General features: G+C 50.7%; 1 protein-coding gene across 1 annotated transcript in view; it reads left to right on the forward strand.

The window, feature by feature from the left end:
* LOC310835959 (uncharacterized protein) overlaps positions 1 to 24,275 on the forward strand; it is a 156,794-nt gene that overhangs the window by 84,478 nt on the left and 48,041 nt on the right. The window lies entirely within an intron of this gene.

A 24,275-nucleotide genomic window follows, 5' to 3' on the forward strand; every position in this document is an offset into this window, starting at 1 on the left:
ATGATCCGCTAGTGGGATGGCACCAGCGGGTAGTTTCCTTTGGGTCAGCAAATTGCCTAGAACACTGCAAGGAGGGGAAGGCTCAGGAAGGAGCCAAGGCCACTCTAGCAGGGACGAAAGTAACGGATAAAGGGAAGGTGCCGACAATACGCCGACCTGGGTAACGTCTTCAGCGAAAGAGAAGCAGATAAACTGCCCCCGCATAGACCCTTTGACTGTCAAATCAACCTACTCCCTGGGGCCCAGCTGCCAGTGGGCAAGCTGTACGCCATGTCCGATAGGGAAATGCAGGAGTTAAGGGAGTTCATTGACAAAAACCTGAAACGGGGTTTCATCAGAGAGTCAAGAGCGGTGGGGGGCAGCCCAGTGTTTTTTGTGGACAAAAAAAACACGGATAAACCCAGGCTTGTAGTGGATTACAGGGCCCTGAATGCCGTGTCGGAACCAGTGGCTTTCCCCATGCCCAGAATTGATGACATTTTGACCCGAGTGAGGAAGGGAAAGATTTTTACCAAACTGGACCTGAGGGGGGGCGTATAACCTGATACGGATGAGGAAGGGGGATGAATGGAAAACCACCATGTTCACCCCTTTAGGGGCTTTTGAGTATCTCGTTATGCCCTTCGGTCTACAAGCAGGCTCAGCCTGTTTTCAATCATTCATGAACCACGTCCTGGGGCCTTTGCTTTACAAAAATTGCGTGGCCTTCTTAGATGACGTGTTGGTATACTCAGAGAATGAGGAGCAGCATGTAAGGGACGTCCGGGAAGTACTGGGCAAGCTGCAAGCAAACCAGCTGTGGGTGAAACTGGAGAAGTGTCAGTTTCATACCAAGGAGGTGGAATTCCTGGGGTACCGCTTGTCAGACAAGGGATTGGCCATGGATCCCGGCAAGGTTCAGGCGGTACTGGAATGGAAGACCCCGAAAACGAAGAAGGACGTGCAAAGGTTCCTAGGGTTTGGAAACTTCTATCGGAAGTTCATCAAGAACTTTGCCCACTTGACGGCTCCCATCACTGATTGTCTCAGCAGCAAGAAGAAATTTGTTTGGATGGCAGAGGCGCAGCGAGCGTTTGAAGAGCTAAAGAAAGCGTTCGCGTCTGAAGAACAGCTCCTGCATGTGGATCTACAAAAACCGATGAGAGTAGAAACTGATGCATCAGACCGGGCGGTAGGGGCGGTGCTTCTGCAGCTGGGGAAGAGTGAGTCGGAGTGGAGACCGTGTGCCTTCTTATCGCGAAAGCTGAATAAATCCGAGAGGAACTACACCGTGTATGACCGAGAACTACTCGCCATTCATGAAGCGTTCCGGAGATGGCGGCACTTACTAATTGGTGCACAACACAAAGTCCAAGTGTGCACTGACCACAAGAATCTAGAGTATTGGAGAACGGCACGAGTACTCAACCAACGACAAGTGAGATGGGCCCAGGAGTTCTCCAAATTCCACTTTGAAATTTGTTACGTGCCAGGCCCGGAAAACGTCAGGGCGGACGCTCTCTCCCGTAAACCAGAATATTTGGAGGGGGAGGGAGCGCCAGAAGAGAGACACATCATCCCAGAGGACTACTGGGTGTGTGGGGCGGCATTGGTGGGGCAAAGAGAACTGGTAGAGGGGACTGAGAATGATGAATACGCCCAGGATAAGCTCAGAGGACTCTGGAGGGAGGGAGAGAACCCAGGAGGTTTTGAGGAAAGGAACGGGGCATTGTATTACAAAGGGGCACTGTATATACCCGAAGGAGAATTGAGGGGGAGGGTACTCAAACAGTTGCACGACAGCCCCACAGCGAGGCACTTCAGGCAACACAAAACCATGTGGTTGGTGACCAGGGAGTTTTGGTGGCCCAAGGTGCGGGAAGATGTACGGGAGTATGTAAGAGGGTGTGACCGATGCCAGCGAGCAAAAGGGGAGAGCCGGGCACCGGCGGGGTTATTAGAACCACTACCCATACCAGAACGACCATGGGAGGCAGTATCCATAGATTTTATGACGGACCTGCCGAAATCCAAGGGAAAAACAGCTATCATGGTTGTAGTGGACCTGTTAACCAAGATGTGCCACTTTGTGGCATGCTCACATGCGGTCACGGCAGAAGAAACAGCCAAATTGTTTGTAGAACACATTTTTAGGTTGCATGGCGCCCCCTTGAGGGTGGTCTCCGACAGAGGGAAACAATTTACGTCCAGGTTCTGGAGGAAGCTCATGAGCTTACTGCACGTAGAGGTTAATTTTTTGACTGCCCGACACCCTGAAACCAACGGGCAGACGGAAAGAGCAAACGGTATCCTCCAACAATACTTGAGGTGTTATGTCAATGACAGAGAAAATGATTGGGTAGAAAAGTTGGCTCTGGCAGAATTTGCCTACAATAATGTGGAGAATGTGTCCACAGGGATGAGTCCCTTTTTGGCCAACTATGGGTGTCATCCCAGGGCATTTCCAGGGGAAGGAGGGGAAAGATGGAGCGTCCCGGCAGCAGAACATTTTGTAGAAGAGATGGAAGCGATCCATCGTCAGCTCCAACTCAACCTAGAAAGGGCCAAAGAAGAATACAAGAAGCAGGCAGACAGGAACAGAAGGGAAGGTGAAACCATAAGGGTGGGGGACCAGGTGTGGCTGTCGACCCAAGGGTTGCCGTTCAAAGGGGGTTGTAAGAAATTGAGACCCAAAAGATTGGGACCATTTGAGGTCATACAACAGGTCAATCCAGTGGCGTTCAAACTCAGGTTACCGAACCACATGCAACTACACCCAGTATTCCACAGGTCATTGCTGTCACCGTACAGGGGGGGACATGAAGGGGTGTTCACACAGGGACCAGTCATAGAAGAAAGGGAACGCAACAGCCATGTGGCGGAAATCATTGACTCCAGGTGGAAGGGTAATCAGGTGGAGTATTTGGTAGCTTGGGAAGGGGAACCAGAGTCAGAAAACACCTGGGTAACTGCAGAGGAAGTCAACGACAAGGTTTTAATAGAAACGTTTCATCAACGGTTCCCAAGGAAACCTCAGTCTGTAACGAGGTTCCGGAGGGAACATTTTGCCACCACCGACGAGGAAGAGGAGTTCGAAGGGTTCCCAGAATCGGAGCTGGAAGAAGGAGTAGACTCCGATGAGGAGGAGTACTCGGGGACAAGGGACAGCAACCGGTGGAGGGAAGTGTTCGAGACTTCGGAAGATGAGGGAGGTTCTTTCAGGGGTTTTGCATCCTCACCGCCCATGGAGGAAGGGACGGGAGGGGGTGAAGGGGGCCCTGGAGGGGAGGTGGATGTCAGGGAACTGCCATCGGAAGGGCAGGTGGTGGAAGGGCTCACGGAGGCTAGGAGAGACTCAGCAGCAGAGGAGGGAACCAGCAGGGGGAGAGAAGGAGCTCCGAGGGAAAGTGAGTCGGAGGGATGGCTCAGGGACACTTCCAGCGAAAACAGTGGGGAAGGTTCAGGACCTCCTATAGGGACACCCACCCCTCGCCGGAAACTGTCGCGCCGAGAATCCAGAAGACGCGTTTCCGTTAAGGAGCTTTTATGTTGGAAGAGATTCCGCAAACGCCCACTGTCGGATTCTGCCAGCGATTGAGGGAGTCATTCTTAAGGGGCTCCGCTATAGACAGAGCTTTGATAATCAGGCCAAACTCTGAGGGACTAAGCTTTTACGCACAAGCAGCTCATCATCCCATCACAATAGGCCTTGGGGGAATTCCCACCTAAAGAAGATTCTGCTTTTTTTCAGTAGCACAACCAGATCTTTGTAGTCCTCTCTTGCATCTAGAATGGGCTTTGGGATATCTTTGAAGATCTCCACAAAAGAATCCTCAATTTGCAGTGTATTTTGATAGTGCAAATTTAAAATTTTATCTCTTTCCTCCTTTGATCCCAAAGTAATCAAGCAATCTCTTGGCTTGTTCTTTCTTTGTCTTATTCCAAGTCTGAATGCACTCACAATTTTGACCTCCTCCCCCTTCAGGCCTTCTTGCCAAAAGTCATAAAATTCTTTTGTAATAAAGTCCACCAAGTTGTCCTGTTCACTTTCCGGGACAAATCTTAATCTTAAATTACGATCCCTCCTTTGAAGATCTATCATAGCAAAGGATAAATCATGGTCCGCCAGTTTCTTTACAACCGGTGGTATTTTTCCTTGAATTTCAGTTGCAACCTCCTTTGCCTCCTCAGCAATCTTTCGGGTAGTAGCTGATTCCTCTAGGAGTCTCCCAATATTCTGGGCATTAGCAGTAACTTGAGTTCCCAATTCTTTTAGGCTGGAAGTATTCAGATCAAGTTTTTTTGAGATCTCAGCTACTTGTTTACTTGTATCAGTCCCTTGTTTCGTTAAAAATTCCAGAGATTCATTTATTTTTCCAAGAGCTTTCGTCAAAGCATCTTCTGCAGACATGACTTTAGGTTTTGTTTGTGAGGCCGCAGCTGCTCCTACCACTGAGGCCCTTCTTGGTTGTGTAGTGCTGTAAGTTTTGCCGGATCTGAGGTTTTTCTCCTGAGCCTGATCTATCTTTCCTTTGCCATCTGCCATGCCACTATCAGCCAGGCCAAGGTCAGTCCCACAGTCCTAGTTTTGTTTTTACTAGTAAATTTCCAGTGGCTCAGCTTCTAGTTGCTTAGTTGTTTCTCACAATGTAACAAAATCTCCTCTAGAGGGGGGAATTCCCGACTTGCATTCACAATTCACAGTTCTTACAACAGATATATTGTCTCAAAGTCCCCCCCCCCCCGTCTCTCTAAAGGGGAAAAAGTCCCCTGTTCCAGCACTTTTTTCTTAAATAGTTCCAAATATGTAACAGTCCAGGTAAAAGTCCTCAACACTGTATCTTTCCCAGTTATTTCAAGGCTCTCACTTTTGACAGTTCAAAGTTCTTTCTCCCTTCTTACAGGGCAGTCCTTTCCCAGGATACAAAAGACAATGGATAAAATTCAATTCTTTGCTTTCATGCAGGTTAAATAGTTTAATGACAATTCTCCCTCACCGCTCCTGCCCGCTAAGTGAGGGGGTATCTTGCTTTTAGGCAATGGCTTTGTTATTCAAATGCAATCCTCAAAGGTTTCAGTTTAATAGTCTCTTTGCTTTCTTCTCACTACAATGCGGTAAGGCAGACTTCCTTTTTGTACCTTTCCCGTGGTGGCCAATCTTTTAAACTTTCAAGCAATTTAAGTCTTTAAATCTTTACTCTTTAAAGTCCAATTTAAGCTTTTAATCCTACTCACGAGTAGATGCTTTCAGGATCAATTTGCCGGAAGAAATCAGCGCTCTCCGATAATGGCGACGCGGCTTCGCTCCACAGGCTGGGTAGCGGCTCTCAGCACCGCGCTCCCCCCAACACCATTCCAGAGCCTTTAAAAAGGCTCTTTCGCAGTTCGGAGGGGTCGTAGTGGTGCCCGCCGAGCCTCCTTGTTTACAGGCTTCTCCACCTGTAATTTTTAAGGGTCCCCGCTTCGCCGTAGCAGCAGGACCCGAACCCGCGGAGCAGACTTCTCCCAGAGCTCCGGGAAAAGTCCTCCATTAATCGCTGGCGCTGACCGGAAGTCCCTCACTTCTTCTCCTAATTCTTGAAGTTAAGGTTTCCCCCATACACCTGTGAGAACAGGATGCTGTACTAGATGGGCCATTGGCCTGATCCAGCAGGCTTGCATTGTGTCCTTCTGTTCAATTCTTCACCGTCTTCACTTTTAATTTACAGATAAGCCAACTTGGCTGTGCCAAAGAGTGTATCTACCTGACCTCCTCCCGTTTTAGGTGAGACGGTGGACATTTCCCTGGATGTGTACGTCAGCAAGGAAGATCAGACTGAGGCTATCTTTGTCCTTCACCTTGACCCTGGCAAGGACTATTTCCTCACCATCAGTGGGAGCTACCTACCAAGCTGCTTCGGGACCTCCTTGGAAGCCTTGTGCTGGATGAGGCAGCCGCTTGGCGAAGTTCCCGCCACCAGACTTATTGACCTGGTAGGGAAAGGGGTTGATTTACCTGGCTGGATGTCTACCCTTCCCACTCTGCTTGCCTGCTTGAAAAACAGCTGCTCTTCCACTCAGCAATGTGGGGACTGGGGGTCCTCCGCTGCATTCAGCTTCTGTAGCTGTGCATCCGCTTCCTGTGTGCTGTTCATGCCCTTTGTTTGCCTTGACTGAGTCATCCCAGGTTCTGGTCCTCCCACCTGCCCTTTCGCAGGGCCACTGAACCGTGTGCATTTCCCTGCCATCTGCCCAGATACTGTTCAGCCAACGGGCTGTTTCTTTCTCTTCTCAGGGCCTATGCCATTAACACCCTTGGTTGTCTTTTGCTCTTGCCTTCCTCCTCTGATCTCAGGGAGAAGACAGCTTCCTAGAAAAGGTAACAGTTGGTTTGCTATCCTCTAGATGTTCTTGTAGCGGGCTCAAATCAGGTTTACACGAGGATTGCGTTCCGAGGTACCGTGCGTTTAAATGAAATTGCGTATATTGGGGACAGCATTGGAAAAGCCTGCAAACACCCTCTAAACTTCCGGAAGCCCTTTTGAAAGGCCTTTTGAAAACCAGCAGCCTCCCTGCAAAACTCCTTGCTCCAACTCTCCACAGGCCTGAAAGGTCGGTGCCAAAGCTCCTGGGAGGGAGTCGAGATGCTGTTTCCATGCCACTTTGCCGCTTTTGTGCTCTTGGGGGGGGGACATTTTTGCCCCTTCAAGTGCCCCTTCCAGCTTTGTGGCAGTGTGCATGTGCCTCGAAGGCACGTAAATGGAGTTGCCCTTGTCAACGATCAGCAGCTGCTCCATGCAGTGGCAGCTGGTCCCTTAGGGCAAACCAGGCACTACCCCACCAACCGGACTTTCCTCTCAGGCAACCCGCACCTGCCTGCCTTCTGACTCAAATCCAGTCCAGGTGGTGGCTCTAGCTCTCTGCGTTTTTCTCTTCCCTAGTCTCAACGTGGCCCTTGTAGAACTCGGCAGAGGAGAACGGAGACGAAACCAGAATTTGCCATCACTGCTTGTCACTGATTTTGCGCTGCTTGACTCTGGGTCCGCTTGCGATTGGCAGCACGGGAGGCAGAAAGCCCAGTCTCATGATGCAGGAACCAGCCCCCTCTGGCCCCAAGAGCCAGTTTTCTCCTTGTCTCTGTGCTCAGCAACTGCTGCACAGGCTATGCCACTCTGGCTTACTCTTACCACCTGAGCACTGGCATTTGGGAAGCGGTAGTGGCTGCTTTGTGGTGGCTCAGGAAAATGTCACTCCTCTCGAAATCAGATCGACTTGGGTGTATTATCCTAGCCACAAGGAGACAGTGATCACTGTCAATTTGGACAGCTGTAGACATTTAGAATCATGGAGGATATGTTGGTCAGTGGCTACCGGTCAGGGCTATTTCTTGCCACTATTATCACAAACCACATGCTTTTGATTACCAGTTTCTGGGGAACATGATGGACAGAGTGCTCTTGTCCCCATGTCCCTATGGACTCCCAAGGGCATGTGGTTGGCCATTGTGGGAACAAAATGCTGATCTAACCCAGCAAGGCTCCTGTGTTCTTTAGCATGCACCAGCTACTCTTGCACTAAGACTCTGATACAGCATGTGTCATTCCCCACACCAATACTCTCTCTCTCTCTCACTCCAGGGGCGGGGAGTATTGGCGGCGGGGGGGGGGGAGGGGAGGGGGGATGAACTGGGTCCTAATCAACAGCTGCCCTGGGGATGAGGGGATCAAATTCTCCATCCTTGCCAACTCCTTTTAGTGATGGGCTGCTTGCCATTGCTGTGCTCCTAAAGCTCTCTTGCTCCCCCCTCCTCTCTTTCTCTTTCTCTTGAATGTGGTAGCTTGAGATAGAACTAACCACCCTGAACATTTCTGGAGAGGAAGATGGGAAGGAGGCCGGAGGCATGGTTCACCAGCTGCTGTGTGCTGCATTGCCCAGACAAAGTCGTGGGCTGGGGCTCCAGCTGTTGTTCAGTTTCTACCACTGCCTCTGCAACGTGTTCTAGACAAGGGGTGGTGAACATGTGACCCCATCATCTCATCATGCTGGCTGGGGCTGCAGCCCATCAACCTATGAAGGCCCATCCATGTTCTGTTGCTCTTTTTCTTATTTCCTGCCCTTCACCCTAAGGTCCCAGGGCAGGTTCCAGCAATTTAAATAAAATGTTAGCCAAACCTCATGTCCACAGCTGCATATTTAGTAAGCTTTTGGGTGAACTGCACATCCGGAGTGGGAGGCTTGAAGTCTAGATAGTGAGACTGGTTTCATAATTTCTGACCTGGCAATATATTGCGAATCATGATGTGTGTGTACACTATGCAAAAAACACCATGTGGGGGGAAACTGTGAAGCCAGACAATGCTTCTCGAGATTCCTGCAGCCCCTGTGGACTCTGCCGGTTCAGCTTTCCCCTGCCTTCCTGCAGGGGGCAGCAAAAATCAATGCGGGGGAACCGTGAAGCCAGCCAATGCCTCTACATAGCTCCATCTTATTTTAGACATTGTGATATATTGGTGTATTGCAATGTTTAGCTAGTGATATATCACAGTGTTGAAAGCCAGATATCGCCCAGCCCTAGTTGTGGCCTCAGAAGGCAAGACTTGTCCACCCAGCTGGAGCAAGGAAAGAATGCATACAGGCACACATTCTGTCAGGCTCTCATGCCAGTCCCCCTTGTCATTGGACCTCCAGGAGAAGCAGTTTCTGGATATTGTACCCCAGGATGGTGGTGACTCCACTGAGCGGCCAAGGAGATCTGGCTTTTGGTGGACCACCTCTTCAAGAATGCCTGCCACCAGGTGAGCTGAGGGGGACGGTACCATTGAAAGGATGGGTGTGGGCTGGAATCCAGTACCAGTTTGGGGGTGTGCAGGTTCCAAACGTCCCAATTGATTTATATCTTAGCTACTGACTCGCTCTTACAAACTCCTGCTGTGAGTATAGTGGCACCTTGGTGGAGCGCAGCGGGTGGGACATCCAGCATACGGTATTCCTTAGAGCAGCTCAGAAAAACCCAAGTGTTCACAACCATTGTCTGTCTCTTCCTAGCAAAGTGGCTCTCTGAGACTCGCCACTAGAAGAAGCGGGGAATGATTTCACTCTCCCATTGCCCCAAATCATGAGAAGGGTAGTAGGAATGCTACTGTGGAAAGCAGGCGGGATACAATTCTCAGCCCTTGTGCCAGCTCTCTTGGTGAGGGGCTTCTCTCCATTGTGGCATTCCTCGACCTCACATTATGCACCCCAGGGCTGGATTGTTCTGCATGCTATCCAGGATGTACCTCATCCCTTCCGAACGCATGGGTGATACTCTGCTTCAGGAGGACCTCTTCCAGACCCCGGGGACGCAGGACGAGCTGCAGGAGAGAATTGAGTGCCTGGACACCAGCATTCCCAAGACGATCCGTATCCTCTGTGGGGGACATTGTTGGGGAGCAGGGCTGCTTGGTGGTTTTCTTTCGCTCTTGGCTGGAGTGGACCTCACTTTTATATACCTGGTGGCTTAGGTTCCTAGGCCACCCCATCCTTAAGGCTCTGGGACACAGCACAATGAAATGCCCACAGTCAAGTCCAGTCATGCATCCAAACAGCTTCACAGCTTTAACCCCCATTTGAAAACATCAGCCTGGCTAGATAGAGCAGAGGTGGGGAACCTTGAGAGGCCCGCAGGCCCCACATCTAGCATCATATGTGGTGTCAAGGTAAAGACATGGCTGCAAAGGAGCTTCAAGGGTACTGTGCTGGTCCCGGGGGGGGGGGGGAGGTACTGTTACCGTAGCCAAAGTTCAGTCCTGAGGCACTAGCCTGGTATAAGTTCACAAGATGAGAGGCGAGGTCCGAAACAGGGAGCCAGGCGGGGTCAGGAACACTCGAAGATCAGAAGCAGAAAGCCGGGCGGGGAACAGGAACGCTGGAAGGTCAGAAGCAGGAAGCCGGGCGAGGAACAGGAACACTGGAAGGTCTGAAACAGGGAGCCAGGCAGGAACAGGAACGCTGGAAGGTCAGAAGCAGGAAGCAGGGCGAGGAACAGGAACACTGGAAGTTCAGGTCTAGGTCCGGGTAAGAGCAGGTACTCCACAACGACGTTGCTCCCGCAACCTGGGACCGGGCTGACTGACCTTTATCTTCTCTAAGGCCAGGGGCGGTCCCGGCCCCCAGGAGCCCTGCCTCTCCTGGCCTTAAGGCGAGCACTCCTCCTGGGAGAAACCAGTTCCCTTCGCCTCTCTGCCCTAAGCCTCTGCAGTTCAGGAGAGGCCGAAGGCTTACTGGGCCCCGGGGGAGGCTCACCTGTAGACACTGAGTCCTCAAGCACCTCTGGGGCCAGAATGGTTTCACCTGGTGCCTGCTCCTGAGGATCTGACACAGGTGCAGGTTCCTCAGAATCTAGGCCTTGCCCCAGTTCAGCCGGCCCTGGAGGCGGGGACTCCTGTGCAGGCTGGGATTCCTCTGGTTCAGCCTCTGAATCAGAATCCCAGGCCATCACACCACCCCCCCTCCCAGGCCCCCCCTCAATCGAGGGTCCGGACCCGGCTTGCTGGGGTACGCCGCATGGAACTCTCGGAGGCAGGCAGGCGCGTGGACGTTGGCCGCTGGTTCCCAGGAACGGTCCTCCGGTCCATACCCCTTCCAGTCTATGAGATACTGCAGCTTTCCCCTGCGGTATCGGGAGTCCAGAATGCGTTCCACCTCGTACTCAGGCTCTCCCTGAACTAAAACTGGCTGCGGTCGGGGACGGTTCGGGTGGAACTCATCGGGTGGGGCCACCGGACTCAGAAGGGACCTGTGGAATACCGGGTGAACCTTCAGGGTTGCGGGCAACCAGAGACGGAATGCCACAGGCGACACCTGATTCACGATAGGAAACGGGCCGGTGAAACGGGCGTCTAGCTTCCGCGAAGGTCGAGAAGGGTGGAGGTGGCGAGTGGAGAGCCATACCAGGTCACCGACATGGAGTTCCGGCCCCACCTGGCGGTGGCGGTCGGCCTGGACCTTGTACGCCTCCTTGGCCTGGCGCAGTTGCTCCATCAATAGCTGTTGCTGGGACTGGAGCTCCTGAAGCCACTCTGTCACCGCAGGGACCGCGGATGCCGGCAGCACATCCGGAAACAGCCGTGGATGAAAACCGTAACTGGCCTGGAACGGGGTCTGCTGGGTGGACGCATTCACCGCGTTGTAGTAAACGAACTCCGCCAATGCTAGGTGGTTGACCCAGTCATCCTGCTGGTAGCTGCAGTAACACCGGAGTTACCGCTCCAGCACCGCGTTCGCCCGTTCCGTCTGGCCATTGGTCTGTGGATGGTAGGCTGATGAGAGACAGACCTCTGTTCCGAGGGCCTGGTGCAAAGCTCACCAAAACCGGGACGTGAACTGAACGCCCCGGTCGGACACCACACGCTCGGGTAGGCCATGCAGGTGGAAGACATGCTGAAGGTACAGCTGAGTGGTTTCCTTAGCTGAGGGTACGGATGGGCAGGGGGCACAGTGCACCATCTTGGTGAAATGGTCGGAGAAAACTAGAAGGCAGGTGCAGCCACGAGACGGGGGTAAGTCCACTACAAAGTCCAGAGAAACCGTGTGCCAAGGACGTGGTGGAACCGGCAACGGCTGAAGAAGGCCGGGGGGGGCGCCCGGTACGGCCCTTGGCCCGCTGGCAGACATCACAACCAGCGACGTAGCGAGCCACGTCAGCCTTCAGGAGGGGCCACCAAAACTCACGGCTTACCAGATGGGTGGTCCGATACCGCCCAAAGTGTCTCGCGGCTGGGGCATCATGGGTCATCCAGAGAACCTCAGCCCGCAGTGGCCCTGGTGGGATGTATAGGCGACCGTGGTGCAGCAGAAGACCCTGATGCAAGACCAGCCCTGGATACTGAGGGCAAGAGCCTTCTGCCAGTTCCCGGAGTCGTTCCTGGGCCCAAGCGTCGACCCGCTGCTGTTCCTGCACCCGAGTCTGCAGTGGCTCAGCCTCCTGGGTGGCCAGGAATGCAGCTGGTGGTAGGATCGTGGTGGGTACTGCCTGCTGTACCGTGTCTGCGTTGTCTTGGAGTTTCCGGGACAGGGCATCCGCCTTCTGGTTTTGGGAGCTAGGGATGTAGCGGATCTGGAACTGGAACCGGGAAAAGAACAACGCCCACCGGATCTGCCTTTGGTTCAGCTTGCGGGTGGTCTGGAGGTACTCCAGGTTCCGGTGGTCGGTTCTCACCTCCACCGGGTGTCGTGCCCCCTCAAGATGGTGGCGCCAAACCTCAAAGGCCACCTTGATGGCCAGTAGTTCCCGCTCCCACACGGTATAGTTACGCTCTGCTGGAAGGAGCTGGCGGGAATAGAAGGCACAGGGTAAGAGTGGCGCTTCAGGTCCGTACTGCTGAGACAAGACGGCACCAAGAGCCGTACTGGAGGCGTCAGTCTCTACCACAAAGGGTCGAGAGGGATCCGGATGTTGTAAGATCGGCGCTCTCTGGAAACAGGCCTTTAACCCCTGAAACGCCTCCTCTGCCTCGCTGTCCCAGGAAAACGGCGTCTTGGGGCGTAGTAGCCGGGTCAATGGAGTTGTGCGATGAGCATAACCTGCAATGAAGGTCCGGTAATAGTTGGCGAACCCAAGGAAACGCTGTACGTCTTTGCGGTTCCGAGGTGCCGCCCATTCCCGAACCGCTGCCACCTTCCCAGGATCCATCTGCACCCCATCTGGAGAGAGTCGGTGACCAAGAAAGTCCACTGACCGCTGATGGAACTCGCACTTGCTGAGCTTCGCATACAGGCGGTGCTCCCGCAAGCGCTGCAACACGGTCCGGACATGGCCCTCGTGGCGAGCCGGGTCACGGGAGAAAACCAAAATGTCATCCAAGTACACCACCACGTACTTGTCTAGCAAGTCCTGGAACACGTGGTTAATGTACCGTTGGAACACAGCGGGCGCGTTGCACAATCCGAAGGGCATAACCAGGTATTCGAACTGCCCGTACCGGGTCCCAAATGCTGTCTTCCACTCATCCCCGGCTCGGATCCTAATTAAATTGTAGGCCCCCCGGAGGTCAAGCTTGGTGAACATCTGCGCCCCTTGCACCCGCTCCAGCAACTCCGAAATAAGGGGCAAGGGGTACCGGTCCGGGATGGTAATTTTGTTCAGGGCCCGGTAATCATGGCAAAGGCGAAGCTCCCCACATTTCTTCTTAACGAAGAGTACTGGCGCAGCGGTGGGTGAGGTAGAAGGCCTAATGAACCCACGCTCCAGGTTCTTGTGCAGGAAGTCCTGCAAAGCTTCGTGCTCTGGCTCTGTTAGAGAGTATAAGCGACTCACCGGCAGGGGCGCTCCGGGCTGGAGGTCTATGCCGCAGTCAAAAGACCGATGCGGCGGCAGCTGGTCTGCCCCCCGTTCCTCGAACACGTCTTGGTAGTCCCGGTACTCGGCTGGGAGCGTGGGTGCTGCCTCCTCCGTGGGTGCGGCCGCTAGCATCTCGGACTGAGCATGGGAACATGGGTCTGGGAAGTGCACAGTCCATTTGACCCAGTCAATCTGAACGTTGTGAGCCTCCAGCCAGTCCATCCCGAGCACCAGGGGGAACCGGGGCATAGAGGCAATGTCCAAAGTTCGCATCTCCCGGTGCTGCTGGAGACACAGGACTAGGGGCTGGGTCTCCTGAGTAACGGCACCTGAACGCAGAAGCCGTCCGTCAATTGCTTCCACCTGTACCGGTTCTGGCTTGTTCCGAAGTGGCACCTGATGATGGGCAGCAAAAGCAGCGTCCATATAGGAACGGGTTGCCCCTGAATCTACCAAAGCATGGGTAAGAATCCAGGGCCCACCTGGAGGGTATAGACGTACCGGAACCATAAGGTGTTGCAAATCCATTGGTGCGGGCCCATTCTGTGCTGTTTGGGACCCCCGGTAGCCAGGGCCATCAGCTACTGGGGTTGGCGGTTTCCCTGTGGCTGGCGTTTCTCAGGACAGGACCGGGCGCAGTGTCCACTTCCGCCACAGTAGAGACATAGATTCCCCTCCCGACGCCGCGTCTTCTCCGCGGGGGAGAGGCGTGGCCGCACTGCCCTGAGCTGCATAGGCTCTTCCAATGACTCGGCTGTGGCCGTGGGGCTGCCGGTAGAAACTGGCGCCGAGAACTGGAAGTGCCGGCGGCCCTGGGCCTGACGACGGTCCTCCAGCCGATCGTCTATCTGTAGACTCCGTTGAAGGAGAGTGTCTAGCGAGGTGGGACGTTCCATTGTGGCCAGCTGGTCCAGTATCTCGTCCGAAAGCCCCTCGAGATACTGGTCCCGAAGAGCAGAGTCATTCCAGGTCAAGTCCTGTGCCAACAGCCGAAATTCCGTGGTGTATGCGGCCACCGTGGACTTGCCCTGTTTCAACCGCCTGATTGTCCGGTTGGCTTGACTCCCCTTCTGGGGATTGCCGAACGCGGCCTCCAAATGATTGCAAAACCCCATATAGTCTGTCATCAAGGGGGAGTCTTGCCTGAGCAGCGGCAACGCCCACGTGGCCGCCTGGTCCTTTAACAAACTAATCAAGAAGTGCACCTTGGTGCGGTCGTCAGGGAAGTTCCGGGCTCGCCCCTGAATATACAACTTGGCCTGGGCAAGGAACATGGGGAAGCTGGCCGGGTCCCCATCAAATTTCTCTGGCAAAGCCACTGGGTACTTGCCAGGAGCAAGGGCGTCGGCCCCAGGAGCCGGTAGGGCGTCCAACCGCTGCTGAAGTGCCGTCACCGCATTGCTGAGCTGCTGCACGGTGTGAGTCAAGGCCTGGTTCTCCTGGGCAATTGCCAACAGCGTAGCCGCTTGGTCGGCCATGGCTTCTGGCTCTTCCCGAATGCACCCCAACAAAGAGGGAGTGCGGGTGTGGCGGGAGCAAACTGTGCTGGTCCCGGGGGGGAAGGTACTGTTACCGTAGCCAAAGTTCAGTCCTGAGGCACTAGCCTGGTAGACGTTCACAAGATGAGAGGCGAGGTCCGAAACAGGGAGCCAGGCGGGGTCAGGAACACTCGAAGATCAGAAGCAGAAAGCCGGGCGGGGAACAGGAACGCTGGAAGGTCAGAAGCAGGAAGCCGGGCGAGGAACAGGAACACTGGAAGGTCTGAAACAGGGAGCCAGGCAGGAACAGGAACGCTGGAAGGTCAGAAGCAGGAAGCAGGGCGAGGAACAGGAACACTGGAAGTTCAGGTCTAGGTCCGGGTAAGAGCAGGTACTCCACAACGACGTTGCTCCCGCAACCTGGGACCGGGCTGACTGACCTTTATCTTCTCTAAGGCCAGGGGCGGTCCCGGCCCCCAGGAGCCCCGCCTCTCCTGGCCTTAAGGCGAGCACTCCTCCTGGGAGAAACCAGTTCCCTTCGCCTCTCTGCCCTAAGCCTCTGCAGTTCAGGAGAGGCCGAAGGCTTACTGGGCCCCGGGGGAGGCTCACCTGTAGACACTGAGTCCTCAAGCACCTCTGGGGCCAGAATGGTTTCACCTGGTGCCTGCTCCTGAGGATCTGACACAGGTGCAGGTTCCTCAGAATCTAGGCCTTGCCCCAGTTCAGCCGGCCCTGGAGGCGGGGACTCCTGTGCAGGCTGGGATTCCTCTGGTTCAGCCTCTGAATCAGAATCCCAGGCCATCACAGGTGCATTCAATTGTTCTTTGGCAAGCAGGGTTTGTTGACCGCACTTTTGGAGTTGACCACTAATATTTGTTGTTTGGATTGAAACCATGCCTGCAGAAGGACATTTCCTCCGCAGATCAGCTTTGCAGACAGCTTCGTCAAGAGGGGAGGTGTGGGATAATTACAGTGGGGTGGTTCAGTTGGTAGAGCGTGACACTCTTAATCTTAGGGCTGGGGTAATAAGCAAAGGATTTTAGGTATACTAAAAACAACAAGACCGCCCATAAAATGTATGCTATTACCATGCCAAAATGAGAGAAAATTAGTTGGAGGGAGGCAAGGGATGGGGCCACGGATCCCTGATTGGGAATAAGGGAACTAGATGGTCCTCGGTGTCCCTTCCAACTCCACAATTCTATGATCCTGTGTCTTAAACACAAATCTTGAGGAATAGTGTGTGTGTGTGTGTGTTTCTGTTTGAACTTTCCCAGCCTTTGCTTTATTCTGATTTGCGCTTGCGTCCCTTCTCCCCACGTGTAGAATTGCTATACCTTTGGATTTTCCTGGACATTCAAGCGTTTCCCGCATGGACATTTGTTTCCAACGGCCAAATCCCGGCGGATGGCAACCCTACCCACTTGTGCCAGATTGCCTGGCATACATTACAAGCATCTAGTCACATAGATTCTCCAGAATCCCGGGGCTAGCCCACCTGATGGGAAGAGTCCGCGACCATAAGGAGGAGGAGTACCAGGAAGAATGGACAAAATTCAAAGATTATTTAGCTGAATATGTCAAGATAATCTAATTAGAAAAGCTTGCAAATACGAGATAGGCTTAGGATTTAAATATGTAAGGATAGGAATTAAGATGTTTCAAGCTAGATTAGAAAGAATGAAAGATGTGAAGTGATCAAGTTAAATTTTTTTTTTTTTTTGAGAAGATTGATTCTGGAAAACTGTTAAAATGAAATACAATGAAATTCAACCAGGGGGATTTGAGGAAGTCACTTAACAATGTTATCAAGATTGGTTTAATTACAATTAGGATGTATGTTTGTTTGTTTGTCTTAATTTTTGGGGGGGAAATTAATAAAAAAAATGGAAATTAAAAAAAAATTGGAAAAAACACACCATAGATTATCCAGAATCCCAAGCAGCGACATTGTGAAACTTTCATAGGAATAAAAGGTAGGGGGAAAGGAGGCACAATGTCAAGCAGGCAACAGAATAAACCCGAGCACTGTGGGTCTAAAACCGGCCCCTGAATCTCTTGCTCCCCACTCTGCCCTTCTAACAATACCATTTTTTTGCTTGCTGGATGGCTGTGTGCAATGAGAGCTCAGTCACTGAGGAAGGGTGCTGGCCCAGTGGGAGAAGTATGTGCTTGGCATGCAGGCGATCCAAAAATCAATTCAAGAGCAAAATTCCAGTTCTCGTGTTTTCTGTATACATGGCTAATTTAAAGGGGAATAGCATGGTGCCTTCCACAGAGTCAGACCATTGAGTCGCCTAACTCCTTAAGGGAGGACCAGAGCTCGCTGGTGATGCAGGTCCCAGAACAGTCTCCAGCCTCTCCAGGTGAAACTGAAAACATCACCTGCCTGGAACCTTGTAGAGCCACTGCCAATCAGTACAGACAGTGCTGAGTTAGGTAGCTATGATCCATCCACCATCACCCTTTGCCCGAAGCAAAGGCACAACGCTGGTCCAAATCTTTGAAAGACTTTCCCTGCTCACCAAGCCACCTGCCCTCCTTTATGCATTGCCGATGGCTTATCAAAGGGATCCTCACTGCAAGTCTCATCAAGGCAGACAGCTTGATGAAATCTTGGTGCCCTTTCTTACAAAATGCTAACAGGGACAATGGCACCAGTTGCCCTTTGGACTCACAGGGTGCAGCTTACTTTGGAGCCATCCATTGTACACATCTGGAATGGCCCTTGAGAAAGGATGGTCTGCCTATAGTCAGCAGCTTACCACCTTGTTGTTTGTTAAAAACTTGAATAAAAAGCATGCTTAAAATAAAACAGGAAAGATGAAATTTTGCTGGCTTCTTGAGAAAAGAATAATGCCTCATTATTTGTATCTGCTTTTAAATGTTGTTTCTCTTCTCTTTGTAATGAGTTTTACTGGGTCTGTGGTCATTTTAAGTTGCTTACCTTCACTAAAATATATAAATCTACTTGACTGGAAACTTTTATTATCCAAATTCTAACCCACTTTGGATAGCAAAATTCCTGGAGTGGGAAGGAGGGTTCAATGTTCTAATAGATTAGATATGGACAGTCCTTCAGTACAGCAAAACTTGACACTTTGAAACCTTTGAGTCCTTTCCAAAAGGACTTCACCCACTATTTAGGGGGGAAGTATGTCAGAACTGACCTTCTGCAGTACTGATTCCACATTCTTGGACTCCTAATCTTACACGTAAATTAGAGAGGAGTCTCAGGCCCTATGGCTCTTGAAATGACCATGACCTATTGAGCAAAACCACAGAATCCACCTCTCTGGTGACTAAACCCCACTTGCTTTTACAAAATAAATTAACAACAGAGGAAAATCATGGAAGAAATAAAATGGCTTTTGAAATTAACAAAGGCGATTCCTTTTATCCACATGTATTACGGGACATGTTCAAAGCGCCCCTCAGGAGAAATTCTGTAAGCAAAGGTAGTAGATACACAAGGACACATTGCTAAAAGAAACAAAGGGATTTGGAGGGACCATGAGTGAACAGGTAGTACCAGAATGTACAGAATTGTACCTAGAAAAAGGTTACAACTGGATTACCTTTTTGTAAACAACAACAACCCCCAAAATAAAACTTGGAAGCAGCAGGACTCCTTAGGAACTCTTCAAAAAAACAAAACACAAAACTGCATATCCCTACCTAGTCACCAAATGTGAGGGGAAACGTAAACCAGCATCTTACACTGCTTTAAATGATAGCCAGATTTTTACCACACCAGAAGTAAAAGCACGGGGCATTAATACGTTTTTGAAAAATCATGCACTTCATTTGTAGGCAAGGGAAAGCTTTCTGAAATGTACAAAACCTCAGTGGCGTAGCGTGGGGGGTGCCAGGGGTGCCGGCCGCACCGGGCGCAACTTGGGCGGGGGGCGCACTCGCACTAGCAGCTCTCTGCCCCTACTAAAATCCACGGGTTAGGGAGCCCGCGCTTGCTCGGCTTGGCGAGGAGGTCGCAGAAGGGGGAGAGCAAAGCCTTCTGCCGCGGGCAAAAAAAGGAGAGGAAGCCGGGCGGACGGGCGGGCGGGCAGGCTGGCTGGCGGGAGTCTGGCTGCGCCTGCTGCTGCCGTTGCTGTTGCTGCCGGGCTTTGACAGCTTGGCGAAGCGGAGGGAGAGGAGCTTTATGGTAATTGCGGCTCTCTCTCCACTGGCCGCGTCAAGCAGGGAGTCTGGCGAGGGGGCGGGAAGAGACTTCCCCCCCCCTTTTTCCACCTCACCTGGTTAAAAAGGAGAGCGGAGTCTCCTCAGGGCACCCTCAGGCAGGGCAGGGCAAGGCAAGCAGAGAGAGGAGGAGAGAGAGGGGAAGGGGGGGGAGCAGCCAGGAAACGCCGCGGTGTGGAGGGGGAATCAATTAAGGAGAGAAAGCGAAAAGCCTTGGAGAAAGGGAAAAAAGGAAAGAAAAGAGGCAGCTCCGGGAGAGCGCGGGGGGGGGGGGGGGGGAGAGAAGCCTCGCTGCTGCTGCTTGGGAGAGTAAATTACTGTACTTGCCTTGCCCCGGGTTAGGGGGCGCAAATTACTTGCCTTGCCCCGGGTGCTGATAACCCACGCTACGCCGCTGCAAAATCTTACTAAGACACACAATCTGTTGAAATGACCAAGCAGCGGACGAGATTCGGGGACAGCGGTGTGCCGCCTGGGGAAATGTTCCTTTCCATTCACCTTAAGCAAAGATGTGGTGACCTTGTGCATCCATAAATAACTTTCAGAAATGTATTTCATTACTTCCCAAAGCTTCTCAATGGGCTACTGTTATGTACTGAAGTTCTCACCCTGGGCCTGTAGATAGTTATGCAAATGAAGGATCGAAAAGTGACGTTCAGTGATTGGATAGTTTTGTATGCAAATGAAGGATCGAAAAGTGACGTTCAGTGATTGGATAGTTTTAGAAAATGGCAACAGTTGCGTTGTTCTGGAGCTCTATATAAGCAGGCTGACTGAGCTCCTCAGCCTAATTCTGTTCTGGCATCTGAATAAAGAAGAGCTGTTTAAAGAATCGCTGTGTCGTCTGACATGTTCGCCCACAACCTAACACTGGCGATGAGGATGGGATCGATGGACATCAGAGCACAGCCAGATGCGGCCATCCTATGAACTGAGCTGAATCACTGAGCTGAATCACTGAGCGAAATCACTGGACAGAACAAATTCAGAGCTGACTGTTCTGGCTAGAGCACTGTGTTCCATTCATCGCCCACCACGCCGGCATCGGAATCATGGCTTCACTTGTGCCTCTACCACTGTTTGCGCCAGCCATTGAATCATGGGACTTCTACCCCGCTCGGTTCGACTGCTACCTCCAAGCCAACGAGCTGACAGCAGTATCAATGGAACGGAAGCGGGGCCTATTCCTCAGCCTCTGTGGGCCTGAGGTGTTTGAGACAGCCCGAGCATTGGTTGCACCTGAAGCAGTCCAGGCAACACCATGGGACACGATCCAAGAGAAGCTCCGCAACCACTACGCGCCAAAGCCGTCCAAGATTGCTGCCCGCCATGCGTTCTACCACCGGAAGCAGACAGAGGGGGAGTCAATCAACAACTACACCACCGCCCTGCGACAGGCTGTGAGTTCCGAGACTTAGACGATGCCCTGATGGATCGAATCGTCTGCGGGGTCCGGGACATCCATCTGCAACGGCGTCTCCTCGCCAAGCCAGACCTCACGCTGCAGAAAGCCATTGAGGAAGCTGTGGCCTCGGAAGCTGCTGAACACGCCGCCCAGGAGATCCGCAAGGCCAGCAGCCCACGTCTTGCTAGGGAGCCAGTTCCAGTGCATCACGAAGAGGCCAGCAGTGATGAGGCATCCTCCAGTGAAGACAATGATGTGCACCAGACAAAGCGGGAGCGCAGGAAGTTCCAAAAGAAGTCCAAGGGCCAACCTGAATGCGCCGGCTGTGGAGACAACCATTCCCTTTTTTTAAAAAAAAGAAATATTTATTGAAGTTTTACAAAAACATAAGTACAAAAACACATGAAAAAAGAAGAAATAAAAATAAAAATACAACATACAAAGGGCAAAAAGAAAATAAGAAAAAATTAAAAACAATTCCGTTTTTCATACCTTAAAACTCATTTGCTTGTTTCTTTGACCTCCTCACACCTCCCCTTCTTGTATTCCCATTTACATATTCAAATCAGCAAATCCTTACCCTCTTTCATTTATCTTAACTCTATATCTTAACATTTTATAACTCTATACAGTGGTGCCTCGCAAGACAAAATTAATTCGTTCCGCAAGTTTTTTCTTCTTGCGGGTTTTTCGTCTTGCGAAGCACGGTTTCCCATAGGAATGCATTAAAAATCAATTAATGCGTTCCTATAGAGACCGCTTGCCAGGCTGGCAGTGCGGAGAAGGGGTTTTCTCTCCACCGCAAGCCTTCAGGACAGGTACGGGAACAGAGGGGAAGGCGCACAGCGCTTCTCCTCTGTTCCCTGGGCTTGTGGTGGGAGGAGGGTTTTTCCTCCCCACCACCAACATTCAGAACAGCATTCTGAATGTTGGTGGTGGGAAGGAAAACCCTCCTCTTGCCGCAAGTCTTCAGGACAGCCTTCCGAAGGCTGCCGGTGGGGCGGAGAGACCTCCTCCCGCAGCCAGCCTTCGGAGCAGCCTTCCGAAGGCTGACGGTGGGGCGGAGAGACCTCCTCCTGCCGCCAGCCTTCGGAGCAGCCTTCCGAAGGCTGACGGCGGGAGGAGGTCTCTCCGCCCCACCACCAGCCTTCGGACAGGTACGGGAACAGAGGGGAAGGCGCACAGCGCTTCTCCTCTGTTCCCGGGGCTTGCGGTGGGAGGAGGGTTTTTCCTCGCCATCTGCCAACATTCAGAACAGCATTCTGAATGTTGGCGGTGGGAAGGAAAACACTCCTCCCACTGCCAGCCTTCGGAGCAGCCTTCCGAAGACTGCTGGTGGGGCGGAGAGACCTCCTCCCGCCGCCAGACTTCGGAGGAGCCTTCCGAAGCCTGGCGGGGGGAGGAGGGCTCTCCGCCCCATCACCAGCCTTCGGAGGAGCCTTCCAAAGCCTTTTTATTTTTTAATGATATTTATTGAGATTTCCATTTAGAACATGTACAAACAAAACAACAACAATAAAAAAACAAACATAAACAAAAACAACAAGTATAGTTTCAAACCTTATTTTCTCAACCTACTTTCCCCGACTCCCTCATACCTCCCCGTTCTGTATTCTAATTTCATTATCCAGTCAGTAAATCCATTCCCTTATTTCCCAAAGTTTTTTGACAATTCCATTCCTTTTCTTAATCTACATCTCTGAACACCATATTATTTTCCAACCCATGTCATTCTAGCCTTCATTAATTTTATAGTATTTGTTAAGATAGTCTTTAAATTTCTTCCAATCTTCTTCCACTGTCTCTTTCTCCTGGTCTCGGATTCTGCCCGTCATCTCTGCCAGTCCCATATAGTCTGTCATTTTCATCTGCCATTCTTCCAAGGTGGGTGGCTCTGGTGTCTTCCAATACTTTGCAATAAGAATCCTTGCTGCTGTTGTGGCATACATAAACAAAGTTCTGTCCTTCTTTAACACCACATGGCTAACCATGCCCAGGAGAAAGGCCTCTGGTTTCTTCAAGAAGGTATATTTAAATACCTTTTTCATTTCATTATATATCATTTCCCAGAAAGCCTTAATCTTTGGGCACGTCCACCAAAGGTGAAAGAATGTTCCTTCAGTTTCTTTGCATTTCCAACATTTATTATCGGGCAAATGATAGATTTTTGCCAGTTTGGCTGGGGTCATGTACCACCTGTAAATCATTTTCATAATATTTTCTCTTAAGGCATTGCATGCCGTAAATTTCATCCCAGTGGTCCATAACTTTTCCCAGTCAGCAAACAAAATGTTGTGACCAATATCCTGTGCCCACTTAATCATTGCAGATTTAACCGTTTCATCTTGTGTATTCCATTTCAACAGCAAATTATACATTCTTGACAAATTCTTAGTATTGGATTCTAACAGTTCAGTCTCTAACTTTGATTTTTCCACCTGGAAGCCAATTTTCCTATCCATCTTATAGACTTCCAACATTTGATAATAGTGAAGCCAGTCTCGGACCTTACCTTTTAACTTCTCAAAACTCTGCAGCTTCAGTTTATTACCCTCCTGTTCTAAAATTTCCCAATATTTCGGCCATGTACATTCCATATTAAGCTTTTTCACTGCTTTGGCCTCCATAGGCGAAAGCCACCTTGGGGTTTTATTTTCCAGTAGATCTTTATATCTAATCCAAACATTATACAGTGCTTTTCTAACAATATGATTTTTAAAGCCTTTATGAGCTTTAACCTTGTCATACCACAAATATGCATGCCACCCAAAAACATTAATAAAACCTTCCAAATCCAAAATGTCTGTGTTCTCAAGACGCAGCCATTCCTTCAACCAGCAGAAAGCTGCTGATTCATAATAAAGTTTCAAGTCTGGCAGGGCAAATCCCCCTCTTTCCTTTGCATCAGTTAAAATCTTAAATTTTGTGTTGGAAAACTAATAAAAAAAATTTAAAAAATAAAATAAAATCTTAAATTTTATTCTGGGTTTTTTGCCCTGCCAAATAAATTTAGAAAAATCACGCTGCCATCCCTTGAAACACTCCATCTTATCTACAATTTGCAGTGTTTGGAATAAAAATAACATTCTAGGCAATACATTCATCTTAATAGCTGCAATTCGACCTGACAAGGAAAGCTTCAAGTTTGACCAAATTTCCAGATCTTTTTTCACTTGGTTCCAACATTTCTCATAGTTATCTTTAAATAGATTCATGTTTTTAGCTGTCATATTAATCCCCAAATACTTTACACTCTTAACCACAGTTAAACCAGTTTCATTCTGGAACTTCTCCTTCTCCATTACTGTTAAGTTTTTCTCTAATACCTTAGTCTTTAATTTATTTAATTTAAATCCTGCCACTTGACCAAACTCTTGAATTAGTTCCAAGACCCTTCTAGTACTAGCACCTGGCTCTTGTAATGTAAGTACCAAGTCATCTGCAAATGCTCTCAACTTATATTGTTTCACTCCGACCTGAACCCCTTTAACCAGCTGGTCTTTCCTTATCATATTCAGCAAAACCTCCAGGACTGAGATAAAAAGTAGTGGGGAAATTGGGCACCCCTGACGTGTCCCTTTTTCTATCTTAAGTTCGTCTGTAACCACATTATTTACAATTAACTTTGCTTTTTGTTCAGAATATATTGCGCCTATACCGTTTTCAAACCCTTGGCCTACCCCCATCCCATGGAGATTCTTCTTCATAAAGGTCCAGGATATATTGTCAAAGGCTTTCTCCGCATCCACAAAAATCAAAACAGCTTTTGTGTTTATATTCGCTTCTAACATTTCCAAAATGTCTATTATATTCCTTACATTGTCTGACAAGTGTCTTCTCGGGAGAAAGCCCGCTTGATCCCTATGAATCTCCTCCATCAAAACTTTTTTCAGTCTCTTAGCCAAAATGTCAGCAA

The sequence above is a fragment of the Podarcis gaigeae genome (assembly GCF_964106915.1).
Source record: "Podarcis gaigeae genome assembly, chromosome: W".
Lineage (NCBI taxonomy): Eukaryota > Metazoa > Chordata > Lepidosauria > Squamata > Lacertidae > Podarcis > Podarcis gaigeae.